Source organism: Mastigoproctus giganteus, chromosome 5 (genome assembly GCF_048544385.1).
Source record: "Mastigoproctus giganteus isolate SK-2022 chromosome 5, ASM4854438v1, whole genome shotgun sequence".
NCBI classification, from domain to species: domain Eukaryota; kingdom Metazoa; phylum Arthropoda; class Arachnida; order Uropygi; family Thelyphonidae; genus Mastigoproctus; species Mastigoproctus giganteus.
In genome coordinates, this window is record NC_143579.1 from 135536733 (window position 1) to 135556941 (window position 20209).

The window sequence follows — 20209 nt, forward strand, 5'->3', positions numbered from 1 at the left end:
GTCCGGGGTTAGGTTTGTTCCCACATGATCCTGTAGACTAGGCCCCACTAATTCGACCTACCAGTTTCTCTGACAAAGACAGACTATGTTGCCTTCTTCCTTGCTGCACTGGCCTTTCTGTATTCATTTTCTTAGCGATGTAGTCGTGATACTTCTGGGGCTGGCAAGTCATGGTATCGCTGGTAAAATCGGCGAGCTCGGTGGATCGGCCGTTTAAGCAAGATGAGTTCTCCAGTCAACCAGGAGCATACAGTGGGATGGAAGATTTTCTTCTTGGGAGATTTATAAGAAGCCTTCAGGATAGTTTGCTGTAGGGTGGTAACTAATTCGTCTGCAGTGCAGACATTGTATTGGGTTGGATCCTTGACAGGGAAATCTGAGACAATAGATCTTTCGAAAGCTTCCCAGTCAACACTGCTAATGGAAAATCTGACAACATCTGGAATCCTAGTTTCATTGGTGTTTATGGTTGTAGCTAAGGTTATAGAGAACAGGATAACTCTGTGATCACTAATTATCCAGTTGGGGATGGCTTCCCAATTGGAGACTAGAGGGCTAAGTTTCCTTGTGGAAATGGTGAAATCAATGTTTGACTCTCTGGTGGAGCTGTTGTAAGTTGTATGCTGACTAGGCTGATTGTGGATTGTTAGGTTCCTGCTGATTATGATGATGTCCCCAACCAGCATTCCCTGGGCGTCGTTAGTCAAACTGAACAAGAATGGCAACTTTGTGTTGGCATCAGTGGCTATGAGGAGTGATTTGGGGCCAAGGAAGTCCAGGGCGTACTCCAAGAAGTTAAGCGAGTCATTGATATCTGCTGATGGGTGGGGGAGCAGTAGAGTGACATCAGGTATAGAGACTGTTCAGAGTATGTGACTTGGATGGATGTTGCAAACTGGATGCAGAGTCCCTGAATGACCAAGACATCCAGATCTCAGACACCACAAAGCATGTTTTGGGATCTGCCTGGGTAGGTTGAATAATGAGGTTATGAATGAAGTACTCGATGATTTTGGCAGAAAGAAGAGAGTGGGTCCTAGTGAGAAACGGCTCCTGAATCAGGATGATGTCGACAGAGTGGCTCTCTGCAGTAAGGTGGATTTTGTCTGCCATAGTACACGATACTAGTCTTTGATTTTGTCCTTTGCGGTACTACTTCTAATGCTCTTTGGTGTACCTGGTCTAAACCAAACCAAACCAAGCTCTTTGGTATTCTGGGCAAGATATGACCCGGACAGAATGGTTATATTCCCATCTTTGCCTTTTATAGTTTATGCAGCTAGGCTCTTCATCTTGGTGGGAACACTCAGTGTTGATATGTCCACCACGAACACTGTCTGCTAGAGGGAGAGCTGTGAGAACTTCTGGGATGTGTGCCCATAACCGAGGCAGAGGAAACATTTTGTCACCACTGTGAATGGGCTTAATCTGTGTGCATTGCAGCCAAGGAAGATTCTGTCAGTTGATAGTACATTTAGATGCGTGGAGAGAGAGAGAGACTAACAACGTGGTGCTCTGGCCAACTGGATTTGGTTTTAGTGGCAAATCTTATGGTAGCTTCAGCTTTTACTTCCTCCCAAGAGAACCCAAAGTCAGCTAGGTTATGAAAGAGGCCTTCAATGAGGGCCTCATTGGATAGGTCTTTAGAGGTGTCATAAATTAATAGTGAAGGATTTGATTTCCTGGGTGGGGTAATGACAATACGTGCAGTGGCCAGGGAGTTGGATGTGGAGATGCTAGACAAATCCTCTTGTGTAGCTGTTTCCAAGAGGACATCCCGGTTTCTGATAGATTTAATTGATCTTACTTTGATACTTCTGTAGTCAGGCTTGAGAATGTTGGTGACCAATTCTTTTACATCATTGCTCGTTTTAATTTTTGAAGTGTCATTGGCCCTCAAGAGTACCAAGTGTTGTGGTTTTCTTACGGCAGCTGGGGTCTGTGGTGTTTTGCCTTCTTCTTGAGTAGTGGTCAGGGTTTGTCCTGTTCGAACAACGGTTGCGTAAGTGGTTGTCCCGGTTGAGGGGCCTGAGAATCTGTGGTTCTCAGAGGAACTGGTTTCAGGACCAACAGCAACAGTGATCTTGGAAAACATGTCTGCCACCTTCTCCAGCATAGCAGTCCTCGATCGCAGCTCTTCACTTACTGCTTTCAACTTTTCATTGTCAATTAACAACTGAGTAGTAATGGTTTCCAGGCTTGACCATTATGTAATTATGACCAGGAAAGCTCCTGGACATAATTACCCACTGTCTAAGTGAAACGGTTGGAGTCATTAAATAAGGAGACTAGGATCCGGTGGAGTTTGGAGATGTCCTGGTGCAAAGAGGTTGAATCAGCAGTGGCTCCTGGAACAGCAGCACTATGTGTCTGTTGTTGTTTCGAGATGTCCTGGTGCAAAGAGTTTGAATCAGAAGTTGTTGTTGGAATAGCAGCAGCAGCACTAGGGGGGGGGTGGAGGGATTCCTAGCTTGGAGAGAGTATTTGAGGCCAGATGCAATTGTAAGGGGCCCCGAGTGCCAATCGATTTTTCTTAAGCGACATATAGAGTGATCTTTACAAGTGATTTCGTTCTGTTTCATTTCTAGCGCCTTTCTCATCCTCAGTTCACTGTAAATCGTTCTGTCCTTAACAGATTTAAGTAAGAAAAACCACCTTTCTTTTTTTAGTACATTTATTTTCTTCACTAACAAACTAACTCTCCAGCCGCTTGGTTACTAGGTGACACTGCTCTTGCCTCCCCGTGGTGGGGCTGGTAACCTGGGTGGAAAAACTAATCCCCCAGGGCAAAAAGGAGCTAACATGGGTAAAGCAAATTATCCAGCATTAGAGCCTCCGAGCTCAAATACCACAGATTGGTATGACTTGGATCATGGAAATGCACAAAACAAGCGCTTAAAAAAAGATAATCACCAGAGTATCCAACTTTCCTCATTATCCATTCTTTAAGTAGTCTACCAGTGAGCAAACTCTCTCCATTTATCATACAGAGATTTCTAGAAAATGCTGCTGGATCACCTAAAATGGTCAAAAGATTACAGTCAGGGGATTTACTCATTGAGACAACATAGTCCAAACATTCAGAACTATTGTTAAAGCTCACAACATTTGGAGGAATTCCTTAAAATCTCTCTCTCTCCATACCACCCTAAATAGTTCCAAAGGTGTTATTTCTGACTGGGATCTGTTGAATGTAACAGAAGAGGAGCTTGTAAAAGAACTAATAGATCACAAGGTCATACAAGCTAAGAGAATCCTGATCCGTAGGGATGGCAATCTCATTCCAACCCGTAGTGTAATACTCGCGTTCAGTACTCCAAACTTACCAAATACTGTTAAAGTGGATTACTTAAATTGCCATATTCGCCTTTATATTCCAAATCCAATACGGTGTTATAAGTGTCAGAAATTCGGTCACGCTCAGCCAACATGTCGAGGAAACACAACATGCCCAAAATGTGGATCCCAGGATCACACTCAGACAGACTGTACAGCACCATCTCCAGTTTGCCCTAATTGCAAAGAAGATCATCCTGCATATTCTAAAAATTGTGAGTTATGGAAACTTGGGAAAAAAAATTCAGAAATTTAAAGTTGAACATAAAGTGACCTATCAGGAAGCAAGATGACAAATACAGTACTGAAAGATTCTCCAGCACGTACATATGCAAACGTTACAAAGAAATAACCATTCGGTTGCTACACAAACCAGTGACTTAGTTCCGCCTGCCATATCACTTGCTGAATGGGCTAGAGCTCAGCTTTCAGCTCCTAATCCACCTTTGAAGAAAAAAAAAAAAACAGATACTAGACTTGTAATACTCTAATTTCTATCCGCTCTACTAGTGGCATCCAGTCCCAAAGTGAGACCTGGATGGCAAAAGATAACTCTTCTACTAAGAGCCAAATTAATACTGCAGAAATGGATATAGATCACAAAACTCGAGAAAAACCAATATTAGAAATTTATGCTGAAGAAGATATGGACACCGGACGGCTTGCCTTTCCTAAAAAAAGATAAAATTAAAATAGATCGCTGTAAGCCTACTGCCTATAAAAAAGCAATCGGATTATCCTACCACTAAAAAATGCAGTACATTTTACAATGGAATTCTCGAGGACTTCGTACTAATACAGATGAGCTCTATGACCTAATCCGAGATTTCAATCCAGCAGGCATTTGTTTACAGGAAACATATTTAACTCCACAAGTGACTCCCTCAATAAAGAAATATACTTTGTACAGGCGTGACAGGAATGCAGCAACTGCAGCCCATGGATGTGTAGCGATTTTTTGTATCCACTACTAATCCATTTAGACAAATCCCCTTAAAAACTAATTTAGAAGTTGTTGCTGTTAGAATATAACTTGGAATAATTTTATGTCTTGTTTCTATTTGTCTTCCACCCAACCAAACGTATGTACTCAGAGACTTTGATGAGCTCCTTGCCTAGTTACCACCTCCTATTTGTTTAATGGACACCACCCATTATGGGGTGGTCTACATATGGATAAAAGAGGGTAGCTAATAGAAACTTTAGCATTAGTAGAGGCACATGATGCAAGAAAGCAAGCTTATGCAGCATCAGTCAAAAAAAAAAAATTTTCTCCCATTTCACTCCTCCGTTCCTTCCAAATACTTGTCCAGTCCAGCCTTAAATTTATTTAGGCTATCAACTTCCACAACAAAGGAAGGACATCTGTTCCACTAACCAACTACCTGCTGGCTACAGGAAAACTTCCGCACATCTGTCTTTCCTCAATTTGAATTTATGCCCTCTCAGGTGATTATTCTGAGCAAGAGGAAGAATTCCATCAGCACTGAGCATGCTCAAACCATTCAGGGCTTTATATACCTCAATCAGATCACCTTGCAATTGCCTAGTCGTCTCCAGACACTGTAATTCGCAAAACTTAAGCCCTCTTCCTAAGAGCAACCCTTTGTTCCATTCACTAATATTGTTGCCCTTCTCTGTACTCATTTCAACAGCTGTACATCCTTCTTAAAATAAGGCCTCCAGACCTGTATACAGTACTCAAGCTGAGGCCTGACCATTACTGTATACAAGAGTATAATCACTTCCTTATCCCTGCTAGAAAAATTGCTGTATATCATTGACAAGACACCATGATCTATTCTTGCAGACCGTCTCCACTGTTCAGGAAACTTCATATCTGCCTGCACAATTGCAACCAGGTCCTTTTCGTTCTCTACCATTCTCAGTGTAGTACCACAGAATTGATACGTTACTCTGGGGTTACTGCTTCCCATATGTAGTACTTTACATTTTTCAATGTTAAACTTCATTTGCCACCTCTCAGCCCATCTGCTCAACTTTTCTAGATCCTGTTGCAGCAGCGTACTCTCATTAGTGTCCTTAACAACCCTGCCAACCTTCGTATTGTCTGTAAACTTGGACATTAAGCTTTTTTATACCATCATCAATATCATTTATAAATACAGAAGACAACAATGTGTCTTCTGTATCTATAAATGAGGGACCCCACTAATAACATTAGTCCACGAAGAGCAGTGTCCATTGATTACCACTCTGTCCTCTTGCTCAGAATAATCACCTGAGAGGGCATAAATTCAAATTGAGGAAAGACAGATGTGCGGAAGTTTTCCTGTAAGGCAAACTGGATAAAATTTTCCTTAAGTACAGCTTTAGATAAAAACTTCATTCAAAATCAGTCAATAGATGAAGCTTTTGACCATATCACTAAACAGATTCTAGCAGCAGCTGAAAAAGTTATTCCTCAGCAAACTCGTCCATGGAGGCCCAAAAACTATTGGTGGAATGATGATTGTAATATAGCGAAAAAAGAAAAGAATAAAGCATGGAATATTTTCTGCAAGCATCCCACTACTATTAACCTTCTTAACTATAGGAAACTCAATGCCAAAGCACGACAAATAAGAAAAAAAGGCCAAAAAAGGTTCATGGATTCAATTTGCATCCACTATTACAAAAAAACACCGATACCAGATTAATCTGGAGGAAAATCCAACTTTTTAATGGCAAATATCCATTGTCATCCTCCCCTTTATTGATCTGTAATGGTCAGGAACTATCTTCCCTCAAAGACATAGCTGAAGCTTTTGCCAAAGGTGCCTCCGTAGCCAGGTGGGGAGGAGCAGCGGTGCGGAGCACACGCTTCTTGATTAGACCAGGGTTCGAGCCCGTGACCACCAAATACGGAGGATGCGGAAAGGTCAGGGAATGACCACCGCATATCCCCGGAGCAATATGGCCTTAGTTGCTAATGCTCCTAAAAACCAAATAACAACAAAAACAGCTTTTGCAAAAATTTCAGCAGCAAGCTCATATGATGCTCCATTCCAACGAATTAAAGATGCAGCAGAAAGCCAGAAGTTAAATTTCAACACCGGCCTCTCTCTTCCATATATTCAGCCTTTTACAATATCCGAATTAAAGGAATCTGTTAACAGAGCACCCAATAGTGCGGCTGGCCCTGACGGTATATTTTAAATTATGCTAAAACACCTGAACGATACAGGCTTACAAACTTTACTGATTTTTTTTTTTAACAGAATTTTTCAGGAGCAAGTTCATCCTCGCTCTTGGAGGCATTCACTTGTATTAGCCATCCCTAAACCAGGAAAAGATCTCTCTGATCCGGTAAATTATCGGTCAATTTCCTTAACGTGTTGTTTAGGAAAAACACTAGAGAAATTGGTAACTCAAGTGCTTCACCTGGTTTTTGGAGTTACGTAACATCTTGCATAAAAATCAGTACGGCTTTCGACAAAATAGATCTGCATTGGATATGATGGCTAAAGCAGAATCGAACATCAGAAATGCTTTTGGCAGAAAGGACGACCTAGTTATGGTAAGTTTGGATTTAGAGAAGGCCTTTGATACAAAATGGCGTTTCGGTATTTTACGGGATCGTCACACCTTTTGACTACGAGGCAGGCTTCCCTTGTTTTTTCAAAACTTTCTCCAGTGATGACTAGATGATTTAGATGACAAACTTTTCAAGTTAGTCATCTAAATGAAAGATTCCATATACAGGTGGAGGGGGTCCCTCAGGGATCTATTTTGAGTCCTATGCTATTTTAAATAAGAATAAACAATCTCATCCACGATATTCTAAGCACAATAGAATTATATCATTATGCAGATGACCCATGATCTCATGCCAAGGGAAAAATATGAATTACATTGCTTCAGATTTCAATTAACAAAATAGAGCTGTGGATATCTCGCAACGGCTACCTCTTATCAGCACAAAAATCCAACTGTATTGATTTCTGTAAAAAAACGTAAGGTCCACCCTGAGCCTGAATTTCAACTTAAAAATTTCACCATACCTCTTTCCAGTAGTATCAGAGTTCTTGGCCTAATCCTGGACAAAAAATTAAACTTCATTCAACACATCACATATCTGAGAACTAGTTGCTTGAAAAAAATTAAATATCCTCAGAGTACTATCTTCATCAACGTGGGGTGCTGACCGATACACTCTGCTTGAAATATATCCGGTATTAATCAGATCTCGCTTGGACTATGGATCACCAATCTATGATTCTGCTAGGAAAAGTGTACCAATTTGGCTAGACACTATCCATCACAGTGCACTAAGGATTGACTCAGGGGCATTTAGAACATCTCCTGTTCACCGTCTGTATATAGAGGCACACGAACCTCCACTCCATATTCGGAGAAAAATGTTGCTACTCAACTATGCAGTAAAAATACGGAGCCTTCCCTTTCATCCTATTTGGCCATACTTATTTGAGCCTGAGTGGACCACCTTTTATGACAACAAACCTAACGAAAATAAACCGATTGGAATAAGGCTACTACAGTTAATAGAATGCTAGAATTTACATATGGTAATATCTTTCAGAACACAAGCACTTTATTACCCTCCATGTTATACGCCCAGTTATACGCCGGTCTGTGATCTTTCTTTCCAACAATAGGAGAAAAAACAAGCAGCAGATCTCACCATCAGGAAACTTCATGCGTCACACGTAGCTAACCATTGTCAGGGTTTTCATATACAGGGTGATTCACTACCAGTGCGACAAACTTGCAGGAGGTGTAGGGGGCACAAAGACGAATCGGAATCACATAGCATTGCAGGGTCCGAAACGCCTTCGTCATGCGGTAGAGGACGTTGAATGGGAGGTCGCGTGAACAGCGATCCCGCTCGAGGTCAGCATTTGCGAACCGTTTCTGTTGAAGAAACCAAGTAGCAAAAGTCCTCCGGAGTGGATAATCCGCAGGCTCCAATGATTGGACGCGTTGCAGATGGTATGAACTCATTTGGTTTGTTGACAGTATCCTCCATACAGTGGATTGGGAAATACCCAATCGTTGGCCTATCGCTCGAGTACTCGTACTCGGATTGCCTTCTGCAAGACGTAGGACATTCTCCTCATTGTCTGGCGTCCTCGTCGTTCGCTCTCGATTCATGGTACCTCTCGTGAAACAACCAGTCTCACGTAATCTTCTGGGCACACGTGCGAAAATCGAATGATGAAGAGCACGCCTGTGCGGGAAACGTTCCTGGTACAAGCGCAGAGCGGCGCGCCCGTTACAGTCCGCAGCTCCATACGCGAGGTGCATGTCGGCCAGTTCAACGTTTGAATACTCGTCCATCCTACTGCCTCGGGAACCGGTTCGCAAATGCTGACTTCCAACGGGATCGCGGTTCATGCGACCTCCCGTTCAACGTCCTCTACCACATGACGAAGGCATTTCGGACCCTGCAATGCTATGTGATTCCGATTCGTCTTTGTGCCCCCTTACACCTCCTGCAAGTTTGTCGCACTGGTAGTGAATCACCCTGTATATACACTGATGACTCAAAAACAAGTACAACGGTAGGCGCAGCGGCACTTTCTACTATCTTTTCTAGTTCTGTGTCTCTTCCGAGGAAATGCAGGTGTCTAAACTGTCGAACTGTTTGCGATATAGATAGCTCTAGATCACCTGACTTATCTGTTCTATAAGCAAAACATGATCTATTCTGACTCTTTGAGTGCAATAACAGCATTAAAATATTCATCCAAGCCAATCCACCCAGTCTTGAAGCAAATCAGGTCACAGATAAATGCGTTATCTGCTGCTAACCAATCATTCACATTCTGTTGGATACCAGGTCATGTAGGCATCAGAGGAAATGACCATACAGATCAAGCTGCTAAATATCTAATCACTGCAAGTTCTCCTAACTACCAAGTGCCGTGTACAGACTACAAATCAGTCATAAAAAAACGTGTGTAAAGAGCAACGGTTGCAAATCTGGCAGGCTCAGGACGGTAATAAGCTGCTTCAATTTAAACACGAACCTAAGTTGTGGCCATCAAGTGTGCGATCAAATAGGCAAGAGGAGGTGATCATGGCTAGGACGCGTATTTGGCACACGCATCTAACCCATATGTATCTACTCGAGGGGGAAGATCTGCCTGCTTGTACATTTTGTCATACACTTACTGTGAAGCATATTCTAATAAACTGTAACCATTATAATATTTATCGAAACAAAATTTTTACATCGCTTTCACATCTGCAAGAACCTTTAACATTATCACATCTGATTGGACACTATGCAAATCTAGCCGAGCTCTTTGTTTTCTTGAAACAAACAGGATTATTTAACAGATTTTAACTGCTCTTTGCACTACGGAATAGAATCAGGCACAATATGGCCTTAGTAGCCCTTGTGTCATTAAACAACATATCAACCAACCAGCAATGGTAAGGGCCAGAGCAGAAGGAGCATTTATCAGTGCAGGAGTCTTGGTGGCCAGTTGGGGGGTAGCAGTAGAGCTGGCTGGCTGGGAAGGCAGAGCACAGTGGCTCATCAGGGCCCTGGTCAGAAGCCACAGACAGTGCACAACCCTCATCTTGAGAGGGGATATTTGGCATGGGAGATGCCAGCCCTTGATTCTTTGGGCTCTTTGATCTTTTTTCTGTCTTTTTTCTTCTCCAATGCAAGATAGCCACTCTTTAAAGGAATCTTAGTTTGGACATTGGGTTAAGGCAGGTTACTTGAGACAGGCCCCTCTTTAGTGGTGGAACTGGAGCTCTCGCATGTACTCATGGTAGAAATTTCAGTCTGTAGTTCGGGATGAAAAGTATGCAGTGAAGTATGAATGTAGGGATGCAGCTCGCCGGGGATGAAAAGTAAGTGACACTGGGTTGGGCTGGTATTTGGTTGTCCAGGTGGTTCAGTTATTAATCAGAATATTGATTCATAGCGCGTCCACTAGGGCAGCTGCCAATTTACATACCAAATCAAATCCAGCACATGTTGGTACAGTCACCTGACTTCTGGTCTACGAACAAAGCCCTTTGTTTCTAAGGAGGAAGAAGCAATGGCCACCAATCCATTGTTATTATTGTTACAATCCATTGTTACAATTGGCCACCAATTTATCGTTAGCAGTAGTACACCTATGCAAAAACCCCGTAACTCATCATGGTAGTATGCATATTGTGTCGGCAGTACAGTAAGTCTTCCCAGTGTTCCAAAATGCGACTTAATAGCTAACAATCAGCCAAATATTACTAATTCCAAGCGAAACAACAGTAAACAACAACCAGGCTAATATGAGAGCAGCCATGTTCATTATAGGAACAATGTGGTAGCTGGTAGATTTAACCGTCCTGAACAACGTAAATGTTGGAAATGATCACAGAATGTTAAGATGCACACTTGATGTAGATGTAAGAAAAGAAAGGAAAAAAATTAACTGCAATAAATAATACGAAGGTCTGTCTTTGAGATAATATAAAAGGAGAAAAAAGCATTATGTACTGGAACTTAAGAACAAGTTAAGCTTCTGCTGACTGTTCAGAACCAAGATATCAACAAGGAATATAATTTTCTCTAAGTGATAAAGCCCGTGAAACCTATAGGTAAAAAGAAATCCAAAGAAGTAAAAATTAGTCAAGAAACACTTGTCATGATGAACCGAAGACGACAATGAAGAGCAAGATAAACACTGACAAGGATAAAATTGAGTATACTGAGTTATGCAAAGCCATTAGAAAGAGACTCAGAGAGGACATAAGAAGATTTAATACAAGAAAAGTAGAACATGCATTAAGGGAAAACAAAGGACTTAAATCAGCAGGCATGAGCAGTAATACAGAAAGACAAATGATACTGATACTGAAACTGAAGAATAGCTATGGTGTACTTATAAATAGCAGAGGACTACTATAGAGAATTATACAAGGCGTGAGGAATGATGCCAGCAGTGGGGAAGATGGCTCACAAATTAGTAACACATAAGACATACCCGATATCCTTTCTGATGATGTAGAACATGCGTTGAAGAAAATGAATCAGAAAGCCCCAGGGGAAGATGAAGTTATATTTTCATATATAAATATTTTATTTATTGTGCCTCCAGGGCAATAAGCCCAAGTGCACTAAATGCAACTACAAAATTTAAAATTTCCATAAATCATTAAACAATATTCACAATATTAATTTCAATTAATCATATGTCAATCTATTTAAAAATTTGTTTCAGCGATCTCAAATTATATAAAACAAAAACGAGTCCATCAGTACAAAAAGCACCCCTGATTTATTATTATTTTTAATAGTCATATGGTGCAAGGAATCCTGAGGCTTATGCTGCACCAGGAAAAAAATAAAAATTCCCAAGTTACCCTGAGAGAAGGGAATCACCAAGAAAGAGAAGAATGATGATATCCCGCTCAGGACCCTGGGTGTGCTAAGCCCATACTCCCCAGATGTGAGCCCCCGGGGTTGTGAACATCATACATTTACACCATGCTCTACTTGGTGTACAGAAAATTTAATTTTCTGTTCCAGTAATCAGAATCTTCTCTCAAAAACATTTTGCACATAATTATAACGATTTACAGCCAAAATTGGTAAATTATCTCTATCTAGGATACAGATCCCTCTCTCAAGCTCACGTCGCAAATCAACATAATATCGACAGTGAAAGCACTACATGAATGCCAGTCTCCATGTCCCTGCAAAAACAAAAGCCAGAAGGGACCAAGCTGAATTGATTTAGCTTAGACATTAGGCCGTGCCCTGTCAGCAGGATACAGGCATACAAACTGAACTGCAACCAGGATTTAATCCTATAAATCACAGCAGAGACGTAGGGCAGGAATAAAAACGTTTCTCTGCCTTTCTCAGAGCCGTTCCAACGATTTTGCCATATATTTACAAGCTCATCATAGATTCTTCTCCGCTCTGTTGTCTCACTAGCCCATTCCCACCTTCCAGGCAGGACCGAACACCCAACATTTCTGCAGGGATACCTCGCCCGAGGCAATACATAAGTTCAGCAAGAATGACCAACAGATTGGCAGGCAAATTTCCAGACAAAACCTGAAGTGCATTCGTAGATATGGTGCGATAAGCACGGATAATACCCAGAAGAGCAAATCTCTGGGCCAAAAGAAGATGCTTCTTTATTATTGAATTTTCAGCTTTCATAAACCAAGCTCTGAAGGCATAAGTGATTATGGGGACGAAAACATTTTCATATAATAAATCTAAAGGCTGCCCCTTAATTCCCCATTTCACTCTTGTAACTCTCCCAAGCTTGGCATACAGTAATTTAATTTTCTGTTTAAAATATTTGACATGTGTGAAAAACAAACGCTCTTCCAGGTACAAACCCAAATACCTGACACACCTTGCATACCTGAGGGAGATGCCCCCACAGCATACAAGAGGTGGCCTAGTCAAACTCAGCTTACCCTTTAAAAGCATAACCGCAGTTTTTTCTTCGGAAATCTGTAGCTCATGTAAATTTGACCAATTTAAGAGATCTTGAGGCATGGAACTAGCGTTTTCTTCAATTATTTTCCGCGAATCACCGGCAAAAATTAAGACTAAGACGTCTGCATAGGAGATGGCATAAGTGTCACCCATATCGCGCTCCAAAAACTCATCCAAAACCAAATTGCATATATAAGGACCGAAGCTTGACACCAGTGCTCCACGAGACAAAACTCCTCTTCCCAACGGGACCGAACCATGACCTTGCGGTCAGAAAAGTAATCCCTAAAGACATTAAAGAGATTTCCAGGACAAAGGGCAGTTCTAGCTCTGCGTAGGATACTACCCAACCATAGGGCATCGAACGCATCCCTGAAGTTTATGAACAAACCAAGCGCATGTCGCCGTGATTCTGCCTGAACAGCTGTAATTAATTTCCTAATTACAATCTCAGTAGAATTACCCTTTTTGAATCCATATTGTTTTGAGGATGACAAGCCCAAGGCATATCTTGTCTGAAACCTTAGGATGATTAGTCTCTCATATACTTTACCCAAAACTGGCAATAGAGCAATCGGGCGATATGATGTCGGTTTATTCAGTGGCCTCCCCAGACTCTTAAGGATTACTTTCAAAACAGCAATTTTCCAGATCTTAGGAAAAATGCTTGCCTTAAGACACGCATTATATATGTCCAACAAGATCAGAGGAAACTTCAAGTGAAAGCGCTTAATAACGCAAGTCTCCAGGAAATCAATCCCTGGAGCCTTCCCATCTTTAACTAAATTCATGGCTACATTAAGTTCCCCAATAGAGGGCGCTTCCGTTTCTTCAGAGAGATATTCATTGTTTTTTTTTAAATTTGAATTTGTATACTATTATTTACACTTTTATCTTCTTTTAAAAATAATTCTGATATGACCTGTCGGACAGAATGTGCCCATGTAATAGTGTCTGTTGGCTCTGATTTAGAACACTAAGTAATTTCATCAAGGTAAATCCTATCAGTAATGATTCTATAAAGGGAACCCCAAGGATCAGAGTTCCCAGCATGCTCCATGAAAGACTGCCATGCTCGACGTTTGAACATATCGATCTTTGTGGAATATTTCTTTCTCAACTCAATGTAATTCCTTTTTAACTCAGCCACAACATCACCATTAGCTACCATTCGAGAGCGCTGAAAGCTCTTCCTTGAGGACCGAACCCTTTTCTTAAGATCAGTTAAGATGGGATTCCGTCATGAAACATCTGACAAGTTTCCTCTTCTTCCTCATCGAGGCTCTACTAGCCTCTTGAAGTATTTCTGTTATCATGTTAACTTTCTGTGAAGCAGAAATAAATCCTCAATCATTAATTTTATTAATACAATTCTCCATCAAATTATCAAATATTTCCCGATTAACAGTCTTAGTAGCAAACCTATCAGTATCCAACCAAGTCCTGGGAGTGCCAGTCACACAGTAATTATATGAGATGCCTCTGTAGTCATTGATCACAATAGCGTTATGGACCCTCCAGTTTGTAATCTTATTCAAAGCTGCTTCAGAGCAGAAGGTAACGTCAATATACGACTCGCCACATATAGAGGAGTAGGTCGCAAGCTGCTGAGAGTCATTCATAACCCCCCCACCCCGAGGAAGAAAGGAACTTCTCTAGATCATGACCTCTATCATCGGAGGCCCAGTCCCCCAGAGTGTGGAGCGGGAATTAGTGTCTGCAGATACCACTATGGGTTTTTCTCTCAACGGCACCTCAACTCTCTCTAAATATTGAATGTATGGTTCAATAATATCACTAAATTTGAAGTAAAGGGACACCAAGTACAACTCAGTGTCATCACCTCGCAGCACACTCCATACTCGTTACTTAATGAAGTGATCACAGTAATCACCAATTCTCTGTTGACGAACTACAGTTTCCGCCATTAGAGTGCCCACACAATGATCCTATATAATGATGATCCTATAATAATAATAAAATTCTTTGTTCATAGAAATGTAGGACACGATTCTCGCAACCAGAGGACTCTTACAATAACTGTACACATTACATTCAATACATAAAAACTACGTGGGTACACAGCAAATACATAGAATACATAGACAGACTATAAAATCCATTCCAATCAATGGATTTTATAGTTATTATAATAGATTGATTATACAGAGCTTATATTACAGAGCATAGTTATTATATACAATCTGCAACACATTGAGACAGTCCGGAAACGTTCACTGGGAGTTGACTAGTTGCGCTGACAATTGCAGGAATGCTGACTGCACTTCACTATGGATTTGCACTTTTCTTCTCTGTAGGCCGAATCTCTGAACCACACATCCAAATCAATGTTTCCGGAGTTCAGCGTGCCGATGATGCTGTTCAGGAAGTGTCCCTTGAAGGTCGAGAGCTTCTGCAGGTTAGAACAGAGCACTGGACGGTTTCTGAGGGCTCTACCAAGGATTTTCCAGCCTATGATTTCCCAGATATTAACAAAGCCGAGAGCAGCGGAGCACAGATTAAGCGCCATTGTGAGCTTCCTCGCATATTCCAGGTGCTGGGCCGGGGTGTATCTCAGATTTATGCAGAGCTGTGATTTTGATGTTGTATAGGGTAGGTGAGCCCAATTGTTGGCCCACTTTAGGACCCAGAATTTCAGACCCCTTCTATACTGATGATGGAACTAAAGTAGTAGAGGAGAAATTTTCTGACTGTTTCCTTGTTGTGCGCTCTACAGAGATCAAGTTTCAAACCCCAGAAAGCCCGTAATGCTTGAACGTAGTTGCTGGATTTGTTCCTTATACGTTAGGTTTTCGTCCATTACCACTCCTAGGAATTTTACTGAATGAGTGGCGACGAGAACATGCCCCGCTATGGAGGGCTGCAGAGAGGCTGCTGGATTGAGGTCTGCTTGTGCTCTAGGTGAGAAGATGATATATTTGGACTTTTCAGGGTTTATTTTAAGCCCAAAATAAGTAGCGTATTCACTGAACGAGGGCAGATATTTGTTCAGGATGATAGAATTCGATAATTCCTCTGCCTGGTCCGGTGAGGTGTTAGCCGGGCTTGAGAGGTAACATACAATGTCGTCGGCGTAGGCCATAAACGCAGATATTTCATTCATTAATGGAATAAATATTGCTGAAAAAAGCAGTGCCGACAACGATCCACCTTGGGGTATACCGACTTCCATCTGTTTTGTGATGCAGTTATTCCCTTGCTGGAAGGTAAGGCACCTCTTGGTCAGCAAATTTCTGAGTAGTTTCGAGACATTCGAGACAGGAGGCACATAAGTGGCTTGCACTGAGTCGAAGGCCGCTTTCGGATCAAGAATAACAGCATGCATAACATAGCCTTGCTCCCAGGTTTGAAGGGTTTTCAAATTCAGAGCCTGTATGCATGTTATCGGCGATCTTTGTGAGAGCGCGTAATGTGTATGCTGAGGTCTCTGGGAAAGAATCTGATTGGCAAACACTTTAAACAAGCACTTCTCCAAGCATTTGAGAAAAGGGGAGAAAATTGAAATAGGCCTATAGTCAGCAGTAGAGGTTGGATTCTGCACCTTTGGAATTGGGATGACTCTATAATTTAGCCAAGCGTTTTGGACGACTCCCTGTTGTAAAATTCTATTAAACAACTTTGTCAGCTCGTCGCTGATGAAGTAGGAGGCAACTTTAAGGCAAAAGGTGGGAATAGAGTCACTTCCCATTGATCTTTTATTTGACAGGGCGTTGATGGCTTTGATTAGCTCCTCTTCGCTAATCGTCACGTTAGTGAGATTAGTGATGTCTTGGTGTGCACTGTTCCAGGGGGAGTCCGCAGCTGCACTGTCTATTTTGACGAACCGGGTTACATGATCGCACCATTCGGCCAGGTCTATACGATTCTGCTGACCGGATGTGATTGGCCGACCAGGATCGCTGGCCACCCGCTATTCTCTTCTCGATGAACGGGTTTATAGCCTACTTCTTGGATTTTTGGAAACTATATCTGGCTATTGAGTACGCTGAGTATGATCTTTCTGTGGGTAATCTCTTGAATTGGGCATGTAGCTATTGTTTTTCTTTAAACTGGTGCATTAGGGTACTGGACCACCAGGCTTCGAGTGTGGTCAGATGACGCAAACTATGTACCCGGATATTCCCTCACCTTACCGAGAAAACAGTAAGGCTCCTGAAGCATAATTATGTCAAACAACCTCTCCTCTGCCACTTTACTTAACTGCAAGGCAACATCTTTTGACTGCTGAGCATTAATCTGTAACATCTTTAATAAAAACCCATTATTGTTATGATTCCTAATTGATTCGTTTTGTATTAAATTCTAAAGCCCTTAAATGTTCAGGTCACATTTTATCAATTGCTGAATGCTCAGCGGCAGCATTATTTTCCGCCAACCATTAACGCACCTGCTCTGCTCCTATCTTTGTGAGCAAGAATGTCCTTTACCAGAACAATGACCACAGAAAATATCATTCTTACAGGGTTTTTGCTACATGCCCAAAGGCCATGCATTTGTAGCACTGTGTGACTAAAACAATATCCCTGATGCGGTGGGAATCTCAATTAATATAAATCCGTCCTCTATTTAACAATAACTTGTGAAGATGACCGGAAAGTTCTATTATCCAATTGAATTATCCAATTGGTCATGGGCTTATTTCAAATTTTGTTAATTATCCAATTAAAACAGTAACGTTTTGTAACACTTGCTCCTTACTAAGGCCATGCCCCTGCAAATTTCTTTGCCACAATTGTTCAAAAAATATACCTTTTCTACATCCTGACTCGCATCATAAACTAAAAGTTTGGGGTTCGACCTCTTAGGCTGTTCAAGTTTTAAACCTAGTTCCCTAAACTGTACACAATCCTTAATTTTTGTCAAATTCTACTCAGAATCAGTTTTCAATAATTAACCTTTTGTCCTTTATAGCTCTAACACTTCTTACCTTAACGTCAGATAACATTGGTCATACCGATTTAAACAGTTTTCTTTTCATGTCCTCACTATGTCTTATAATATCACTCTTGGTAGTGACAACTGCCACTTTGGGTTGCTTTAAATCTCCTCCTTGATCTTTAGATCCAACACTAGCATAAGATATGGATATATCTAGACTTCCTTTTCCTCTAACTTTGCCTCTAATTCTTTATTTTCAATTTGAAGTTCCATTAATGAAAGCTCCATACTGTCCCACGAATCCAGAACTTGAGAAGTTACGATTCCAGGAATGTTATAATCCCCTCTTAATAACAGTTGTCTTAATTTCATTCTTGCATTCTTAATTTTCCCCATTCCGAACAGTTCTAATTCAATTTCATCTGAGCTTTCAATTTCAATCTCAACTTTATCTTCATCTCTTGGTCTCTTTGCGGGCCTAGGTTGACCTAGGCTTACACTTTTCTTCCTATTATCTGAATTAATGGGAGGGGGCTCATTAAAAACTTGCTGCATATCCGCATTCTGAATATCCATAAATTCTAGTCCACCCGAACACTCCCTCAACTCTAGTCCTACTCTTACCAGTTCCAAATCCAACCCCCACCCTCCTGATTTCCTAACTTTCTACTTTTTAGAGGTCGAATCTTTCCCTTCCTCTTTCAGAGATACTGCAACTACACTATCTTCAAGAGAAGCCTTGGTTAGAGCCTTTTCTGCTGCTGTGAACGAAATATCCTTGTCGATCGACTCAATCTCTTCTTCAGCTAATTCAGCCACTGATTGTTTTAAACTCTGTTCAACTAAAATACTATCATCATTATCACTTACACCTTGTGACAGATCTGGTAGAGAGCCAGTAAAACTCCTACGAGTACGCATAGTCATTTTGGTATGTATAAATAAAAAAATTAAAAATTAAAATGAAAAGAATTGGCTAATAAGCAACTAATCCAAAACTATTTACAAGTTAGTAATCAACCCAAATATTCAGACAGATCAAGCTAATACTAATAATAAGAATATAATGCACTAAAATATAAAATAACTCCTTAAAATTTAGGTAAAAGTACATTAATAAATAATCACAAAATGTACAGAAAATAACACTCAAACGCATTCAAGTCAAATCTCACAAAAAACCAAAAAACAGGGGAAATTAACCTGCTCTACCAATATCACAATAAAAAAAAAAATATATATATTCAAATTGAATTCAATCAAATATGCCTTGAAATATAAACAATCTTCACTCCTAATATCAAACGCAAAACTGAAGTCTTCCGAGAAATCTTCAACCTTTCTGAAGCACAACACATCAAGAATGAAACGACGACCAGTAAAAGATCACTGCTTCTAATACAATGGCAGCCATTACACACACTATAAAATTTTGACGATCGATTTCTCAAATTTTCACTCAACACAATAAAACTACTTTGTAAACACACTCAAATACTTCGTGGTGTTTAAAACTTCGATTAACTAATAATTAAACCACAACACAGAAGCTCACTACAAAGCAGGCAGCCATGTTAGAGCACACCCACTTTTTCAGGAAGATGAAGTTGCTGTACAGTAACTTCATCTTCAGGAAGAGACATGACACAAAAACTGGCAAGAATCTTCACAAAATGCATTAGAAAAGGTGTGACGCCTAAGGAGTGGAATAATGCAGTCATAGTTTTTCTGCATAAGAAAGGAGATAAATTGGAAATTACAGACCAATTAGCTTGTTATCCCATATCTACAAGGGACATTACTAACAGATTAGTAAGAATACTTGATGACAATCAAAACGAAAGAGCAAGCTGGCTTTAGGACAGGATTCTCAACTATGGCTCATCTTCACGTAATGTCACAGCTAATGGAGAAAGCAAATGAATATAAAACACCATTATGCCTGGCATTTGTGGATTATGAAAAGGCATTTGACTCCATACAGCATAAGGCAATGTTTCGGGCACTAGACAGACTAGGCATAGATACCCCATATATTATGATTTTGAAGAAAATATATGAGAACGCTACCTCCTTTATTGGAATAGACAAAGACAGTAGCAAATTTAAAATTGAGAAAGGAGTTCGAAAAGGCGACACAGTATCTCTGAAGTTGTTTACTGCTGCCCTTGAAGCTTTCCGAAGATTAGACTGGTTGCAGAAAGGAGTCAATGTGAATGGAGAGTACCTAAGCCATTTACGATATGCAGCGACATTGTGATCATAAGCCATGATCCTAAAGAATTAGAGGAAAATCTTAATCAGTTATGCAGAGGTAGTAAGGATTTCGGACTAAAGATGAATATGGCTAAAACAAAAGTAATGATGAACAAGTATGCCACAGAAAGAGATATAATGATTGTAGGAGCAGTAATTGAAAAGGTGGTGTCATATACTTATCTGGGACAATCATTAGCTGTAATGATAAATGTCTGGGAGTCAAGAGAAGAATAAATTTTGGATGGGTAGAATTCAGGAAATATAGTCATATACTGAGGAGCAATATCC

General features: G+C 40.7%; 1 protein-coding gene across 3 annotated transcripts in view; it reads left to right on the forward strand.

Moving 5' to 3' along the window:
- The window catches only part of LOC150085722 (roundabout homolog 1-like), a 1418757-nt gene that overhangs the window by 192351 nt on the left and 1206197 nt on the right, over positions 1-20209 (forward strand). The gene's annotated exons all lie outside the window — the stretch shown is intronic.